The sequence below is a fragment of the Prionailurus viverrinus genome, unplaced genomic scaffold (assembly GCF_022837055.1).
Source record: "Prionailurus viverrinus isolate Anna unplaced genomic scaffold, UM_Priviv_1.0 scaffold_42, whole genome shotgun sequence".
NCBI lineage: Eukaryota > Metazoa > Chordata > Mammalia > Carnivora > Felidae > Prionailurus > Prionailurus viverrinus.
In genome coordinates this window covers 2497404-2515197 of record NW_025927609.1, presented here as the reverse complement: position 1 = coordinate 2515197, position 17794 = coordinate 2497404, and the positions used below count along the sequence as shown (strand labels likewise).

General features: G+C 61.5%; 1 protein-coding gene across 4 annotated transcripts in view; it reads left to right on the top strand.

Annotated features, from left to right (window-relative positions):
• The window catches only part of AGPAT3 (1-acylglycerol-3-phosphate O-acyltransferase 3), an 81226-nt gene that overhangs the window by 41780 nt on the left and 21652 nt on the right, over positions 1 to 17794 (top strand). Inside the window, exon 1 of one of the 4 annotated variants that reach the window (XM_047846952.1) lies at positions 12555 to 12760. The exons of the other annotated variants lie outside the window; for them this stretch is intronic. The gene's annotated coding sequence lies outside the window, so the exon portion shown is untranslated. Of the gene's footprint in view, positions 1 to 12554; positions 12761 to 17794 lie in introns of those variants that run through there. 4 annotated transcript variants of the gene reach the window in all.

Genomic DNA, 17794 nt, shown 5'->3' with positions numbered 1-17794 from the left:
GTGACCACAAGCGGCGCAGCGTCTGGCACAAGAGTTTCCGAATGTGCTTCAAAGCACTTGAGATTTGGCCGCTGGCTTCCCTGTGTGCACACCTCGGGCTGTTTACCTGTGTTTGGTTTGCATGGTAACCCGTGCTCCCCACGCGTCCCGGTGTGGATTGGAAGGACACTGTCAGCCTCCCGGGGAGCACCAGCCTCACTCCTGGAAGCGCCACTGCCGGCTCCTTGACCCCAGGGTGAGTCGAAGCAAAGAGGCTTGTCACGAGTGGGCCTTGATGTTTGCTCCCCCCCCCCCCCCACACCGACTTGTTCGTGTATTTAAAGCTGCGGGAGGCAGACCAGGTTGAACACGGCACCGCCGGCCTCCCCCAGGCGCCCGCGGCCAGGTCCCTGTGGAGCAGCTGGCATCCGTCAGTCGTGTCCTGCGAGGGACTGGAGGGCACTTGGCTGGCTGGTGCTGGGGCCACAGCGTGGCCTCCTCCTGCGTCGTGCCGGGACCAACAGAGAAAGCTCAAGGAACTCGGAGCCTTTCCGAAGAAGGGCTGTGGAAAGTGGCGGGAGCCCGTGCCCAAGCGGTCAGCGGGAAGGACGACGCCCCGGGCATGAGAACGAGGTCGGGGTCGCGACTCTGCCAGCAGGAGGGGGCCCGGTGAGGCCTTGTGGGGAGTCTTAAGTGAGGGCCTCCGGCAGCTTCTCTCCCTGTTGCTCTAGAGTGCTGTGTAACTGGCATCCAGAGGCTTCTTCCCGGGTCTGAGGCCGAGCGAGGTCTGGAAGACAGGCCGGTGAGGTGGTGCATTCCCCGAGCACCTCGTTAACCTAACACGCGGACGACGGTGTATGGGGGGGGGGGGTGGTCTCACTGCCGGGGCCAGCGTGTCTGTGAGGCAGGGCCCGCAGCACAGTGCTTGGTCCCCAGCATCTTTCCTTCCGGAAGCTGCATGTTGTGGCTGCTCTACTGGGTGTGGAGGCAGCACGGCCTGAGGATCACCAGTGTCTTTGGTGACGCGTGGGAAATAGTGATCAGCCGTGACTTAGCTCGCGTCGAGGCGTGGACACATCAGGACAAGCGCCAGGATGTGCCGTCCCGCCCCTGGGAGCGGCCGGATTCACTCCTGGGGGCCTGGGGTGGAACTGGCCACGCTGGGGGCAGCGGGGCGCTCAGAGGGCCGTGTTTCGGACCCCAGGCTGCCAGCTCTTTGGTGATTTGGGGCAGAGGGACTCAGAGCTGCAGTCGTGCCGAGGGCAGAGCCGCCGGGATCGCCGCATGGTTGGTCTGCGGTAGCATCTGTCGCTTGGCGTGGCCTCGGCGTGTATGTGGGTGTAGCTTCATGCACGTGGGCAGGACCCCCCGTGGCCCCTCAGCAGCGTGTCTGGGCGTGGCCCGTGTGGCCTCTCTCGCACGACACTGTTAGCAAGCACCCGATTCCGGCAGGTTCCACGTGGGGTCCCCCCTGAGGGCCAGGACTGCAGGAGCTGGTGGCAGGGGCTCCCGGTTTCTGTGTGGGGTCAGGGTGGGCTGGGGACGGCCAGAGCTCTGCTGGCGGTGAGCACAGAGAACAGGACGGGGAGGCTGACGGGGAGCGGGGAGCCCAGGGCTGGCTGTGCCGCAACCCCCCCCCCCGCCCCTCCCCTGCAGGGACGGGGGGATCGTGGGTCCGTCCCGGAGGATGGAGGGAGGCACTGCCCTCGGTGCGCCCCGGCTTGCCCGCCACTTGCCCGCCCTGTGGCTGCGCTTGGCGAACTTTCCGGCGGTCGGCTCTCTGATCTCCTTTCTGTCTGGGCTGCGGTCGGCGGGCTGCTCGTTTGCCGGAGCCCAGCAGGTACCGGACGGAGGAGCGTCTGGCTGTCGCCGGGGGCTCCACGGGGCCCCTCCGGCTGTCCGGCCCCCTCCTCACTGGGCCCCTGATGGCCCCAGGGTCAGCGGGGGTAGCAGAGAACCTGCTCTGGGACCACACGATAACAATCACAATGTGCTTGCTGTTGCGCGTGGCCCCGTCCCAAGGGTGTGGTCACCACCAGTCAAGCAGGGAGGCTGGAGTGTGCCGACTGACTGCACGGGGGGGAAACTGTTTCCTCTGAGGAAGTGTTACAGAGTTTTAAAGGATACTTTTCCCGTGGCTGCTCTCAGCGCCAAGAACTCCTGCCAACACACGCTCTTTCACCCTTTTGGCGGAAATCACTAATGTTCAGGCGCAGGGAAATAATCCGGAGACTACGTCCCCGTGACGCTCTCTTGTGCAATACGTTCAAATTAGCTTTGTTCTCCTCAACCTAACAAGGAGGTGTGGAGAACGAGAGCCTCGAGGGAGGGCGGTGGCGGGGGTGAGGGTGGGGAGAGGGTGCGGGGAGGGGGGCTGGGGGGCAGCTCCCGGGCCTGGACGGCGCGGCCCCCGGTCTCAGGGGCTGGAGTTTGGGAGGTGTGTCTGGGGGGCTGCGGGGGCAGCCGGGAGGGGTCTGTGACCCACTTTCCACTCAAGACGAGTCATCGCGGCCACGCCCCGGAGGTCAGGCCGGAGCGCCCAACGGAAGCCTTTCCCAAGGAGGGCAGGGCCCGTCCGGCCTCACAAGGTCCTCACGGGACGAGTCAGGGCCACCTGCCGCCCTGCACGGAGACCTTGGCTGGGGGGTGGGCCTCACGGCCCCCCAGGCCCGTGTCCTCACGCGTCACACACCGAGGTCCCCCACGGGCTGGTTCTGCGGACGCACGTCCTGAACGGCACTCTGGGAGAGGAGGGCATTCTTTTCGTGACCCATTGGAGAGGCGGCGGTCCGGGCGCCTGGCAGGGAGCCGCACCTCCAGGGCCCCGCCGTCCCGGGAGGACGGGCACGGCTACGTTAGAGCCAGTCCGCCAAGGCCGCCAGCACCCGGGATTAAGGACTTGGAAAAGCCTTAGCCAGCAAGACGGTGCTCAGGACAATCCTCTGAAGCCCCTTCCAGTGGACAGAGTGCAGGGTAGTGACCCGCCTTCTCTCCTGAGACGTGTCAGGCCAGAAGCTAGATGACAGATGCTTCTAGAAGGAGCCTTGCAGTGACCCGTCCAGAAGCCCCAGAACCTGCCGCCTCAGGGTCCCACAGGAGTTCCTGTGCTGCAGACTCACTGTGGTGCCCGGGGTGGGGGTGGGGGGGCGGGGGAGGTGCAGGGTGGGAGCGCTGGCCCAGTCTCCCGTGTCGGAGAGTGACAGTGGTGACTTCACTTCCCCCTGGGACCGCGCCCTAGCCCCGAGGAAGGTTCCCCGGCCAGAAGAATCCTCAAGACGCCCTCATGATCAAATACCCCCCACCCCACCCCCACCCCGGTTTCTCAGGTGTCTGCTGAGGCCTTCTTCACCTGGAGCGGGTTTTGTGGGGTGACGCTTCTGTCCTTGGGCCACCTGAGCTCGCCTCAGCCCCGTCACAGATCCCAAGTCTCAGGGAGACGGGGGAGAGGCGCGCACACACCCCCACCTTCCCTCAGTTCCTCCAGCACAGACTCCCCAAGAGTAAGACGTGTGGCTTTCCCCCCAGGAACCCTCGTCTGTCGGAAGCTGTGGGCTGGGACCCGGCCCCGAGTACAGGACGTCTGTCCATCACCTGGTGGCCCAAGCACGGGCTCCCCGTCACTAGCTGACCCCACGGCCCCGCCCCAGGCCGCGCTGTGTTGGGGTCGTGCCATTGTGGCTTCGGAGAGGTGGGGGAGAGATGGTGTGTGCTTGTGGGCCGCTGACCTGCGTCCCGGCCCAGCCCCGTGACACCAGCAGCTCCTGGTGGCTCCCGGCAAAGCTGCTTATTGGATTAGTGGCCCCGTGGGCCCCTGCAGCAGGTGGGGGGAGGCTGGCATTTAGGGAGTCCTGTTTTCGTCTGGGCTGCTCTGTGAGGCCTGCAGGGGCCTGGGGCGGGGGGAAGGCGGCGCCTGGAAGTGTGTGTTCCCCTTGGGGCTGAGCAGATGGTCCTGGTGGCCCCGGCCCGTCGGACACGGGCGCCATAGTCTGGACGTAATCCCTCTTCCTTATCCGCCGGCCAGGGGCTGACGCTGCTCAGGCCGCTGGTCTCCTGCTGTCGGACTTTCACGGGCACAGGCTTCCAGGGGTCCGAAGATGCTGTCCAGCTACTCAGCCTGCCTTTTCTCGGGCGTGTGCACGGCCCTGGTCGCCGTGGCCCTGGCCTATTACTTCTACTGGTGAGTACGGCCTGGCGGGCTCTGGGCCGTCCCTGCGCAGGGGCCCCGGGCCTCGCTTTTCTTCCGCTTCCCCTCCTGTTCTCCGTGTGCCACAAACTTCCCGCTTGGGAAGGGGCCCTCGTGGTCGGCAGGGAAGTCAGTGTCAGTCCTGCCGGTTGTGTCGGGGCTCGGCCCAGGGAGATCCCACCTCGCCCCACCGCGAACGTGTCTCTGGGACGTTCTGGGACGTTCCTGGAGGAGGTTCTGGGGCCGGGCGCCTGGCGCCAGGAGCAGCTCCGTCAGCTTCCTGGTGCTCCCCGACCTCTTACCCCGCGGTGGGCGCGGGGGGCTCGCGGGGTGGTCCGTCGATGAAGTAGAAAGTGGTAGTTTCCATCACGGAGAGGCCACCCCGCTGTACCCAGGCAGGCTGAGCTGCTTTGCGGTGAGTCACTCGCAGCCGTTTCTCGCTGTCGTGACCCGCGCGCGTACTGGTTCTTGCTGGGAGGTGGGGAGTCCGAGAGGTGGTGCTGACCCCCCGGCCTGGGGTTCCCGAGACTCGGGTCCAGCCCGACCCCACCCCAGGCCGCGATGGTGAATGGGGCGCGTGTGCTCCAGGCCACCTGTTTCCATCTGTAGAATGGGAAACCGTGTGCCCTGTCTGCACGTGACCGTCTGTAGCCGGGGCACAGGGATGGGAGCCATCGGGTGGAGCCGGCCCCCGCCCGGTGCTGGATGTGGTCAAGGTGGCCGTGGGGAGACCCGAAACCCCAGGTCTGTGGCTGACTTCGTTTTTTAGGGCCAGAAAATGGGGTAATTTCCGGTGAAGAGACATTGAGACGTTGGCTCTTGTAAAGGTTCTGACCCAGATTAGTTTTGTTTTCTTCAGCACACGGTCTGGCTGGGAATTCTGTTTGCCCGAGGCTTTCCCTTCTGTTGATCCGATTATCACTTCTGTTCTGACGATGCGGAGGGCGCTGCACACGGTGTGTTCGGGGGCTCTGTGCCTGCGCGGCCCCTGCCCTGCCGTCCAGGACGCGAAGGCCCTTTCTTGCCCGCTGGGAGCTGGGAGCTGGGAGCCCCTTCCTCTGCAACTCTGTATCACTTACTGTGCAGAATGAATTTTTGCCCGGGAGTTATTTGCATTTACGTGAAAACGATTGATAGAATTTACAAAGAGTTACACGGGACCACAGAAAGGTAACAGGCGTGAGTCGGGGGAAGAATTGGCCCAGGTGAGGGAAGGAGGGACTTTTGTCCCCTATTGAAGGAGTTCCGGGTCTTGGCCAGGTGGTTCCCCAGACCTCGCTGGGGCCCCCAGGGGACGAGAGATCACTTACTTTCATGATAAACTTCCAGATGCTCTTGGCCAGGGGAGGGGTCCACCAGCCCAGGGGCGTGTCGCAGCAAAGGTGCCCCCCTCCCCCCCACCCGTGTCCTGGTAATCGATGGCGTGCGGAGGCCAGGAGAGGAGAGGCAGCTCGTGTGGCTCTGAAGGCTGGCCAGCTGCGGTGTGCTGGCGAGGGCACGGGCTCCCCGGGTCCCCTCGGTCCTGACACTTGCCCCAGCCGCCCAGTCGTCGCTCCATCCACACGTGGACAGAAACCCAGACGGAAGAATGTTTTTGCAGCTTCTTGTGATCTGGCTGGCAGAGCCGAGCAGCCCCAGCTGTGCCCCCGTCCCCCCGCCCCCGTCCCCGTCCTTGTCCCCCACGCTCAGAACTGGGAGAAAACATGGAGGTTTTCTTGCCCTGGGTCTACAGAACGGTCTCCTCCCCAGTTTGTGCTGGACTTAGGTGCTGCCTTTTCGGCCGCCAGTCTCCCCGGGCCCGGAGTCCCGCCCAGACTGGCGTGCGCTCAGCCAGCCTGGGCTTCTGGGGCGCTGTGACCGGCACCGAGGGGGAGCCCCTCCCCGGAAGGTGCTGGAGAGGAGTGCTCTGTTCTGGTCAAGATGCCTCCGGCCATGCGAATTTGCGAGCACTTCCAGGAGAAGCTCACGGTCAGGGAGTAGAACTCTGGGCTCCAAGATGCCATCAGAGACCCACTTCCTTCCGAGGCTCTGCCGTGTGGCCCGGCTGTCCTCTGCAGACGTCACGGCATCCAGGAGAGACACCTTCTCGTCCGCTGCCCTCTTGCCGGCGACAGCTGTCTCCATGGTGGGCTTCTCCACGTGCCCGGAGGTGAGCCCATCGCTAGCAAGAGGGCCGGACGCGGCCAGAGCGTGGCCCCGGCCCCGTGCCGGAGCGCCGCTTTCGGAAGCGTCCCCCGTCCTCCCCCCTGCAGGTCTGTCAGCAGAGTGACGTCGGGGCACAGCAGCCAGGGAGGCGACCGTGCTTCTCTGAGAAAGCCTGGCTTCGCTTCTGGGTGTAAGACCCCCAGGACCCACCTGTGAGACAGACACAGGGAGGCGTGGGCTCCCCCAAGCGCACACTCACCGCCTCCGGTCGCCCACCGTTACTTCTCTTCGGCAACGTCGCCGGCACGTACCCCCTTTCAGACGTCACGCTCACCGTGCAACGCACACGCACCTCGTCTGTGCTTCTTTAAGTTGTTGAATGACATCAGGGCCGGAGCCCCGCCTCCCCGCCCGTCACCCGGCGCGACCTGGGGGCCGTGGCTGACCTCGTGCCCTCTGAGGAGACCTTAGGAAGAGCTGGGCCGCCCTCCCTCTGTATCTCAAATATTTAACAAGTTCACTGGCCTAAGTGGCATTTCGTATGTTGGTTTAGGGATCTTCCTCATTTTAAGGAGCGCAGATTCCTGCCGCGAAGAACCAGCTGCACAGGGGAAGGATGTTTTACATCTTTACGAGGGACAGAGACGTTTAGGGGAGGCCTGGGGCGCCCTCACTTCCAGCGCTGCCCGCACACCCCCGCGGGTCCCGTCCCTGCCAGCTCGTCGTCGGCGTAGGCAGCGCCCCGGTCAGCGGTTCCCCCACGCTGCTTTGTTGATAAGTTTCCCCGTCGTCATCACAGCCGAAGTATGGCTCCGGGTTCTCTGGGCTCTTTCTGGAAAGACAAACTGGCACCAAAGCCCTTACTTGAAGTTACAACAGTAGCTACTTTTAAAAGTTAGTGACTTACAACCATGTCCGATAGAGATGTCTACCATGGCCTTCAAGGTGTGTGTGTGTGTGTGTGTGTGTGTAAAGAATCAAAATCTCGGGGTGCCCGGGTGGTCAGTCAGTTGAGCATACGACTCTTGATCTCAGCTCAGGTCATGATCTCACGGTTCATGAGATCGAGCCCCACATCGAGCTCTGACTCGATGACAGCTTGGAGCTTGCTTGGGATTTTCTCTCTCCCTCTCTCTCTCTTTCTCTCTCTCTTTCTTTCTCTCTCTTTCCTCCCGCCCCCCCTCTCAAAATAAATAAATAAACCTTAAAAAAAAAGAATTAGGGGCACCTGGGTGGCTCAGTCCGTTAAGCGTCTGATTCTTGATTTCGGCTCAGGTCATGTCCCAGTTTGTGGGTTTGGGCCCCGCGTGGGGCTCTGCCCTGACAGTGTGGAGCCTGCTTGGGATTCTCTCTCTCTCTCTCTCTCTCTCTCTCTTTCTCTCTCTCTCTGTCTCTCCCCCTCTCTCTCTGCCCTTCCCCACTCACACTGTCTTTGTTGCTCTCAAAATAAATAAACTTAAAAAAGAACGAATTTAGAAAGAATTAAAATCACACTGATGTCGGCTGCCTGAGGGAAAGCGGGTCCGAATCACAGAAGCTTCAGAGCCTCACTGACAAAGCGTCGGGTCAGACCGCGGCTCCGGCGTGGCTCTCCTGGGTGTGCATCAGGCCTCCTCAGCGTGGGGTGCGCCGTGCAGTTTCCCCAACGAATGTGACCGTGAGGCCCTCTCGTAGCGGGTCGGTTCCTGGCGTCAGTGTCTCAGTTACGGAGTTTTACCAATGCTCGCGATGATTTAAATATCTGTCACTGGTACGGAAAGTGGCACTTTCACGAAGGCTCTTTCAGAACCCGGTGTGTTTATGAAACCCTGACGAGTTTTCAGGGACACTCCTACCTGCCCTTATTTCATCCTTGGAGCCAGCCCGTGGTTCTGGTGGTAAAGGTCCTCTTACCCTCACTTTCAAATCAGAAACCGAAATTCAGAACGATCACGTCACGCGCTGAGGCCGCAGACATGGGACAAGAACCGTTGGCCGAGCCCTGGGCCCAGTGCACACCTGCCCCCGTTCCTCGGTGGAGAAACCCACGGTGGGCGTGGGGGCCCCTCCAACGTGTCCGCTGAGCTGAGACCTGCAGGTCATTTTCCCTTGACCGAGTTACACGACGACTCTTTTCACCTTTAAAGGTGCCATTTCGCGATCAGCATTAACCCAGACCTTAAATCGCTTTATATTTGCATTTCTCTGAGTTGGCAGCCTGCCCGGTTTAAAGGAAAGTGAGCTCCCACCCGTCCCTTCCTCACTCTGGTTCTCAGGGTCGTGGCTCCAAAGCCGTCCGGCCGCTGACTCCCGACCGTTTGCTGATGCTCCGTTCCGTGACTTACTAACCCACCCAGTTCTCTCGCCGATATTCACCAAGTGTCCATCCACCGCGTGCTCTGGACTTTTGCTTCTCTGCGAGTGTGACAGACACCTGTCACTCCTCACCGCCCCCGAGTTTGCTGGGTTAGTATTATTTTTAGTTATTTTGCTCTTCCCCTAATACTTCAGTATACTTGAACTTTCACTTTGTGTTGAATCAACTGGAACAAAGCCCTCCTGACCTGCTCTGTGTAAAACAACTTGGGTTCACGACATTCGTATCTGCGGTCGTTATAATGGAGTTCTCCACGCTTCTTTTGTAGGTCGATTTCAAATATTGAAAGTCCAGAAACAGCATTCACAATAAAACTTTTAATGAATTAGCTCCTGCCGAAGCCACAGAGAAGGCACGAGAATCCTGTCATTAAGTCTGTGCTGCTTGGAGGAGGAAGTCGCTCGTGAAGCCAACCGTAGAAACCCACGCCCCGTGTTAGTGCGATCTCTGTCTGCACCACAGTTTCCTGGCAGGGTTTTTTTTTTTTTTTTTTACTTGAAAATGTTAATTGCTTCGTTTTTATTTTTAAGAAAAGAAACCTATTTCTCCTTCAATACCAAAATCTTCTAGCTCCTTCATTGTATTCTTTGTGGAACAAACTCTTTGTTCTTGAAAGATCTCGGGTTCTAGTTTGGAGCAGTTTCTTTCCGGGCCACCTACGGGTGTTTATCCCGGCATTTCCTTCCATTGCGTAATGGGGTGAGTTCTTTGTCGTAAATCCCATGTCTTTCTCCTTCCTTCCTGTTTCGCTGGACTACACCCTCAAGTAATCTTTTCACAAAGGATCAGCAGAAGTTCCATTTTCTGAAAGCTGGTCGATCTCAGGACTGCCATGATTTCTGTCTTCATTCTTTGTGTCTCTCTGGTCCTGATGGAGAGGAAATGGCATTCAGAGGGAGGAGGCTTTACTACAGGAGCTACTTACAAAGGGGCCAGCAGGGATTGGGGAGCGGTGAGAAGGGGAAAACCCTGGAGTCGGCACATCCTTACTGACAACGTACTTCGTTCCAGCCAGAGCTGCGCGGGGAAGGGCAGGGCCCACGGAAGAGTCGGAGGATCGCGGAGTCCAAGTTGACTTCTCTTGGTCCCAGGGTCGAAATTCTGTGAAATTTGTAAAGTGGCCACGTTTCGGAGTGTGCCGAAGCATGAGGTTCTGGGGGACATCTGTGGCGCTCTGCCGCTCTTGACCCGAGGGTTCCGGCCTGGATGCTCCTGGGGACTGGGTGACGCTTGTCACGGTGCACGTGCGGTAAACACGCATCATGCATTCAGCAGGCTTTGATGGAGCGCCTGGGTATGACACCCAGACCCGCGTGCTGGCGTCCCAGAAACGGTGGCTTAAATGCGTGCGACTCGTCCTCTCTGCCTGCGAGGCCTCGGCCTCGGAGGACCCGCGTCTTCCACACTCTGGGCCTTTAGGCCTCATATGTGTTGCTTCATGCTGACCTCGAGCCACCCTTCCTCACTCGGGGCAGACGGGCAGAGGGCATCCCAGAGGGATTTGTCTCCTGTCCTAAAACAGAAGCCTTCTTGCAAGGACCTATGGACGTCTCCCCTGTCCCCCCCGTGTCCCCCTGCCTGGAACTGGGCCTCACAGCCCACACCAGTCACTCCAAGAGGGGATGGGGTTCCTTTATGGCTTATATCTGGGGGCTTAGATCCCATCTTGGGATTCGATTCTCACCAGGAGCGGCGTGGCGGGAGGGAGCCCACGGTGGCTGCATGGGACTCGTGGGCCCGGAGGGGAGGTTGGCCTGTTGTTTAATCGCCTCTTTTCACCCACTGGTTGAGGAGATATGTGATGCTAAAAGAGCCTCCTGATTCCCGTAATGGTTTTAAGTTAATTTTGTATTCTATTTATTGTAACGTATTAAACACAGTAGAGGGGGGCCTGGGTGGCTCAGTCGGTTGAGCGTCCGACTTCGGCTCAGGTCGTGATCTCGCGGTTCGTGGCTTCGAGCCCCACGTCGGGCTCTGTGCGGACAGCTCAGAGCCTGGAGCCTGCTTCGGATTCTGTGTCTCCTTCTCTCTCTGCCCCTCCCCCACTTGCGCTCTGTCTCTGCCTATCAAAAATAAATCAATGTAAAAAAATAAGAAATTTGAAACACAGTAGAAATACACACGTGCCTCAATACAAATACAGCAGGAAGTCGACACGTGTGTGAGGCGTGGTGTTTGCTAAGCCAGTAGCCCCACTCGGCGTGTCCAGCAGGGGTGCACCTGCTCGGGCGCGAGGGCCCGCGGGCCGTCAGCTCCGGTCCAGCTCACTGGTCTGCTTGTCTGTCCGCGCGGGCCGGGGCTCGCTCGAGGCTTTGTCGTAGTTGTGACATCTTGTGGGCCGTTCCCTGGTCCCGTGCGTGGTCTTCTCGGCTTCTCTTTCTTGTTTGGTTCTCCACACGAGCTGTAGCACCCGCCCGTCTAGTTCCCGGTGAAGCTGAGGGACCGGTTGGTGTTTTAATTAGGATTCAAGTGCATCTGTAACTTAGAACGGTTTGCGTGTCAATCGCGTATCACCATCTAACCCACGCCCTCACAGTGTGGCACTTGTGGCCACCACCGGCTTCTGCGGGTCAGCAGCCCGGGCCGGGCCCAGCAGGAAGGGGCGTCAGTGTGGCTGCAGTGGGCTGGCACCCGCCTGGGGCTGTGGGTCCACCGTGCTCCGCGGGGCCCGCCCCCCACAGGCCGCCCCGGGACCCCCGCCCGGTGGCGCGGGGCACGGGGGAGGCGGCAAGGCCCTGAGGGCCGAGCTGGGGTCGAAGGACCGCGTGTTCTCCGTGTGCAGAGCCCTGAAGCCAGCGGGGCCCCAGCGCCGGAGAGGGGACCCCACGTCCTGACGCCTGCCTTGCCAGGGGCGGGGCACAGGGAGGGCAGTGTTGTTCCCTTTGTTAGGCCTGCTTATTGTCTTTCAGGATGTTCTGCCGTGTCCTTGTGCGGGCTCTGCCGTCAGATCGTTTCGTTGCAGACACACGCGGGGTCTTGTCTTCCGTGTGCCTCCCGCATCTGCGTGTCCGCGTGCAGGCGTGCCCACTGGACGGCGGTCCCCGGGCCTATCTTCCTGCCTTAAGTGCTTGGACTGTGAGCCCGCTCCCCACTTGCTTTAGGAGAAACCCCTGGTCCTGGACGTGCAGTTTTTCTGTTTCTGCTGCTAGAAAGACAGTGAAGCGACCCGGGAGCCGCCAGCGGCCGGGGCCCCAGATGATCGGGGGGTGGGGGCAGAGCCGCCAGCGGCCGGGAGCTCCCCATCTTCCGTGCGTGGCTTCTGGGTTGCTCTATGGTCTCGGATGACCACCTGAGGCCAGTGTCCTGGGGCTGTTGGGGAGAAATGACTAAACTTCTCTGCTGTCTTGGTCCCTTCTGATGACTTCAGTCAGAGCGAGTTACCGAACGTTCCGAGAATGCCCATCTCTGTACATTGTGTTAACTGCATTCGGCACTCTGTCATCTGTTGTCTATAGTGGCACTTTGGTCACAGTGGATTCTCTGGGGTCTGCGGGATACAGACCTGTCATTTGCAGATAGGGATGATTTTGTTCCTCCTCCTAGACTTTTCGGTTTCTCGGTGGCTCTGGGAATCTGACGAGGCGACAGACGATTGTTAGCAAAGAAACGTGTCCTACTTCTTGGCCCATAGAAGGATAAGGTGGTCCCTGCCAGTGAATTTACCCACGAACGAAAGGTAGTCCCTTAAAGACTCAGAAATAGGATCGTGTTTGTCTGATCTGCAATTTTAGTTGGCCTCATAAAAATACCCTCTCCGCTTCCTGGCCTTGTCAGTAACATGATGATAGGATACAGCCTTTCCCTCGGCGTCGTGGTCAGGTCAGCGTGGACAACAGTGGCCATTGTGCTCTCATTCGTGATGTCATCGATGGGCGCAGGGTCACCCTCTGCGGTGGTGCCTCCCGGGCCGCCGGCCGTCGCCTGCCCCTCCGTGTCATTGTCAGAAGGATGTCTGCCACCAGCGCCCCTCCCGCCCCCGCTCACACCAGGTGGGCCGTGGGCCAGGAAGCCACCCAGTCCCTCTTGCCCCTGCCACGTTTACAGCCGGAGGGAGGAGCAGCCGGTCAGGGACCAGTCAAGGGCTAGACGGTCCCGCTGTGAGTGGTGTGGATTTGCTCCCGTGAGGCCCCGGGCTGGCCGCCCGGGGAGCGCGAGCCTCACTCCTGGCTCCGGGCTGCGTTTTGGGCAGTTAACGTTGCGTCTACGTGTCTCGGGGTAGCTCGAGAATATTCGAGACAGTGTTCACTCTCGACTCTCCCCTGTTCACGGGTTTTGTCCTTCGGTGTCTCCTGACTCAGAAACAACAGAACGGCCCGCGCGCAAACCAAACACCCAGGCTTGCTCCTGGGGTGTCCTCTGTGCGGCCAGCCGGCAAGGCCTTTCTGTGGTGCCTCCGGGAGACTGTGCGTGCCTCACGCATAGGCCTTCATGGGTGGGACGGGACAGAGGGAAGGAGGGAAGGTAACGGTTCTGCTTTTCTGCTTCATCGCGGGCTTTGAATTCAGTTGACTGAAATCCGCATGAAACTCAGCGGCTCTTTCTGTCTGTAATGCAGACCACATATCTAGAACATCACAAACGCTGCCCTCTGGCGTGTTGAATGTCTTCTCCCATCGCCAGCCGCTGTCGGCTCACAGAGAACACTCGGGCCAGCTGAGGCCACGGCTCGGAGGGCCAGCGGTCCCAGAGGGGTGGTCCCACGGCTGCACCTTCCTCTGGTCCCCGGGGTCGGGCAGCAGGTCACCGGGAGAGGCAGCCAGAGCAGAGCAGGAGACACGGCCGAAGGGGCACCCGGTGCCGTTGGAGGGCGACGGTATTGGTTCGGGTCCCGTGCCGCATCCCCGCTGTGTGCTGGGGACACCCTGGGCGGAGGCACGCGAGGCACGTGGGCGGAGGGACTGGCACCGAGTCTGAGTGTAAGTGAGGTGCAGTCGGTCCCCATGCAGTGCTTCCCTGCACGGAGCCCGTGGGATGGAGAGGCCCGGTGGTGCCCTGCCGGCCTCGGTTTCTTTCCCACGCAAAGGCTTTGTCAGAAGCGTGGGAGTTTCCACAAAGACGGGGGACGGGGTGCCTGGGAGGATATCTGAAGGTCAGACCACCTGACTGGCTAGTTCATGAACAAGAGGGACCCAGGGACCAGTGCCGGGAAAGAGGGGCCCTGGGCGTCTGGGGACGGGCCCTGAGGCAGGTGCAGGGGACGGAGCTCTCTGCCCTTGAGCGGTGAGGCGGGGCCAGGCTTCCCGGCAGGACGTGGGAGGGGCCTGGGGTCTGGGGACCAGGCCGGAGTATTTGTGGGAGGGGTGTCACTCCACTAGGGCGGCCAGGACAGAGCGCCCCGGGCCGGGCAGCTTCGGCGGGCAGTTCTGGAGGCTGGCTGGCTGAGATCCAGGGGTGGGCGGGACTGGATCCCCGTGAGGGCTGTGGGGGAGGGATCTGTTTGTAGACAGCGTCACCCCCGCCATGTGTGTCTTCCCACATGGTCCTCCTCGGACACGGAGAGACCGTGTCCGAATCTCTCCCTACGAGGACACCAGGCAGGTTGCTTTACGGCCCACCCCAGTGACCCCATTTAACGCGATCACCTCTTCAGAGACCCCGTCTCCAAATACAGCCACGTTCTGAGGTGCTGGCAGTTAGGACCCCAGCATGTCTTTTGGGGGACACCGTTCGCCCATAACGGGAGGTGCCCCAGTGGGCTCTCAGAGCAGCCAGGGGCCTCACGTGATGGCGGTGAGGTGCCGCAGTGCCGCGAGGTGCTTCCTCCCTGCCCCTCGTGGCCCTAAGCCACAGACAGCTCGGCCGTGGGCACCACAGGCTTGTAGCAGCGAAAGCACCGGGAGGGACAGGGTGTCCCACCCACCAGGGGTCCCCCTTCTTCGGGGGCGGGGCGCTAGAGCTGGGAGGAGGGTCTGCTTTGGGCTCCCAGTCCTTCCTGCCACACCGGAGGGAAGGCTGGCTGGCGTCCCCAGACGCCCCGGGTCGGCGTCTGTGGTGGCCGGCGGCCCCTGAGTTCCGTGTGAGGCCGCGTTCAGCTCAGTCGCCTGGCTTACTGCCCTCCCGACAGGCCGGCGGTCTGTCCTTGCCTTCCAGCCCTGAGGGGGTGACTGCACCCCGCACCCCCACCTTGAGGAGGGGTGCGAACTCAGGAGGCAGCCACCTCGCCGTCAGGATCAAGTTGTGCAGATGCGGGCTTCCGGAACGATCTAGACCTATTATCTAGGTCTAGGCTTCCTTGCTCTGTCGGTGACGGCGTCTGAGCATTAGTGAGGGGGTACCAGGTACACGGGCCGGGGCGGCCGCCTGCCACAGGCCCCAGGGGCCGCTCCTGAGAAGCAGGTGGCCTCTTCTGAGGCCCGGGCGCGGGGGGCTCACCCAGGTGTCCCGTGGTCACGGTCACGGACGGGTGAAGGGCCGAGTTCCAGGCCTTTCCTCGTCTTCCTTTGTTGGATATCCACGCAAATCCGGGAGCAGCTTTGTGGCCGAGGCCCGGGCCCTGGCCTCCCCCGTCGTCCTGAGCTGCAGGCCTTGAAGCCACTTGGGCCCTTCTGGTCCTCAGTTTCCAGCGGACACCAACAGTGGCCACAGGGGCGCCCGGTGGCGCTGTGGCCGTAGCCAAGACGAGACGCAGACCAAGCGTTCAGGATGAAGTGTCTTCAAGTAACCCATCCAGGAGGAACTGTTTGGCTTAAAGCCTTGTGCGTAAGAAATGTAAACTTGTTCGAGAATGTTGGGTCGGGAGGCCGTTGAGAGACTTCATGATGTATTTCGTCACAGCGAGGTCGCGTGAGGCGGCACGGGAGATGCAAACCCAGCGGGGAAGACGGGAGGGAGTACGCTCCCTGGCCTCCCAGAGGAGGGTGGTGCCCCGTGTTTTGAGAGGGGACAGTGACAGAGGCTGTTGAGCAGTGAGGCGTTAGACCCCCTTGGCTGCATCTAAAAGAACAAAGTCATATTTAGAAAGTAGAACTTCACAGTGTGCCAGAGTGCATAGCGCTCGCAAATTTAAAGTCGTGTTTAAAAACGTAGAAACTGACTTAAACTCGTCCGGTGAGAAGATAAGCCGGTTTTGTCGGGCGCACAAGCCAGCGGTCTTGGCGGCCTGAGTCGAGGGCTCCCCCGGCCGTGCTCCTGCCCCTCCAGTGGGAGGCCGAGGCCGGGGAGAGGCTGGGAGCGCGTGGGCCCAGTGGGAACGGGGCGTCGCCCCACCCCCACCCTTCTGGAGGGGACCCCTGCCGCCTGTCCCCGAAGGCCTGTGATGCCGGTGTCGGCGGCCTGTGGCTGGGGTGCCAGCGTCCAAGCAAACAGTCGGCACGGGGTACTCTCGCGGGGTGGGAGGGAGGACCCCTGACCGCAGCGGGTGACGTTCCTGAGGGTGGAGTCTGGCCCCCAGGTGAAGTCGTGCATTTTGACCCCACTTCTCGGGTATCCGGGCCAGATCCTGACAGCCTGGCTGACCAGCAGCAGGGGAACATGCCGGAAGACGGCCAGCCTCAGCAGAGCCCCGGGCCAGGCTCACTTTCTGGTGCCCGAGAGCCCGGCACACAGCAGCTAGGACCCACCTAGGGTGGCTGCAGCAGGACAGGTGGTGGCCGAGGCTCACAAAGAAGGGCAGTCATCGGAACGAGGTTCCAGGACCACTACCAGCCCCACGCCACGTCCATCAGCCCTTGCCAGGTCCCCCACTTAGCCCCGGGGATCAGCCCTTGTCAGGTCCCCCACTTAGCCCCAGGGACGCCGGCCGGGAGGCCAGCTGGACCCAGACAGGAGGGTGTGGTGCTGGCGATGGGGCCAAGGGGTGGGTGCAGCTCTCCAGGGGGGTTCTGCCGATGGACTTTTAGACCAGAGCCTCGGGGGCAGGCCCGGGACTGGCTCCTTACCTTCACAGCTGTGGGGGCTGTTGTGAAACAGGCAGGGGTGGAGTGGGGCCCCCGCTGCTCACAGCCCGAGGCCCGCCGGCAGGTGCAGGGGCGGAGCGGGGCCCCCACGCCGTGGAAGGAGCTGTGGTGCACACTGAGCCACCAGGCATGTCCCGTGTGGGTCTCCTCGCGTGAGCCCGCGGGAAAGGAGGCCGGGTTCACGGTGCCGCTGGGGCAGGGGCGAGGGGAGGCTCCCCGACTCGACGACGGCAGTGGCTTTCCAGGCCGTCCCGCCGCACAGCAGTGAGCTGTCGTGAGTTGTACCTCGATAAGGTTGACTTTAACATCAGATTCTCCTACCTCGCGCCCTAGTGATGGAAACAGCAGGTCGGCCACAGAACCTAGGAATCTGCCTCAAAAAGCATGACGGCTGAGGTGCCGATCTCTGAGCTGGCTTCCGGGGACCCTGGTTATTCTGGCCCACGTGGCCCGAATCCGAGATGGTGGGGGTGCGGGCAGAGCCAGGTCTGCTGGAGCGGTGGGGTGCGGAGAGCCTGCCACGGGCCGGGCTCGGTGCCGGAGGACGGACAGCAATGCCAGGTCTGGCCAAAGCCATTGCCTCCAGGGCAAGGAAGAAGCGTGTGGTCAGGCCCGGCCGGTGTGTCTGAGACTGCTTTACCAAAGGGCCCCTGCCCGTGGGAAGAGCGTGGACCCGGCCTGACTGCCTCCTCTGGAATTGGGTCCTGCTCCTTCTCTCGCTGTGACCCTGAGCCAGGCACGGAGCCTGTCTGTGCTTCTTTTTGCTCAGAGGGGGGTTTGCAGTGACCCCTAGGAGGCAGTAAGATGCTTCTCAGGGCGGGCACTTCAGACACAATGGGCTGGGTGGGTCGGGATTGCTCGTGGGGCTGCGGGCATCCGAAGGTCTGGCTGGAGCTGGACAGTCAGCCTCTGCGTCCAGAGCCTGCCGCTCACATGTCCTCCTGGCAGGGCGGCCAGGTCCCCCAGAGCCAGCTATGTAAGGACCGGGGGCCGGGCAGAGTTGTGCTTTTATGACTCGGCCTTAAAAGTCACTGCACTTTATTTCTGGCCCAGTCGGTTTATTCTCTGGGGGTGGCCGGTTTCCGTGTGCCCGTGGGTGTGCTCAGCTTGTAAAGTGACGCAGGGCCTGCCCCGGAGGGTCGGGGAGCCCAGTGTGTGGCTCAGAGCCCCCTCCGCGCCCCACCCCCAAAGAGGGCGCGGGCGCCTTTCCCACGGACCAGGTCTGCGGGTGCACCG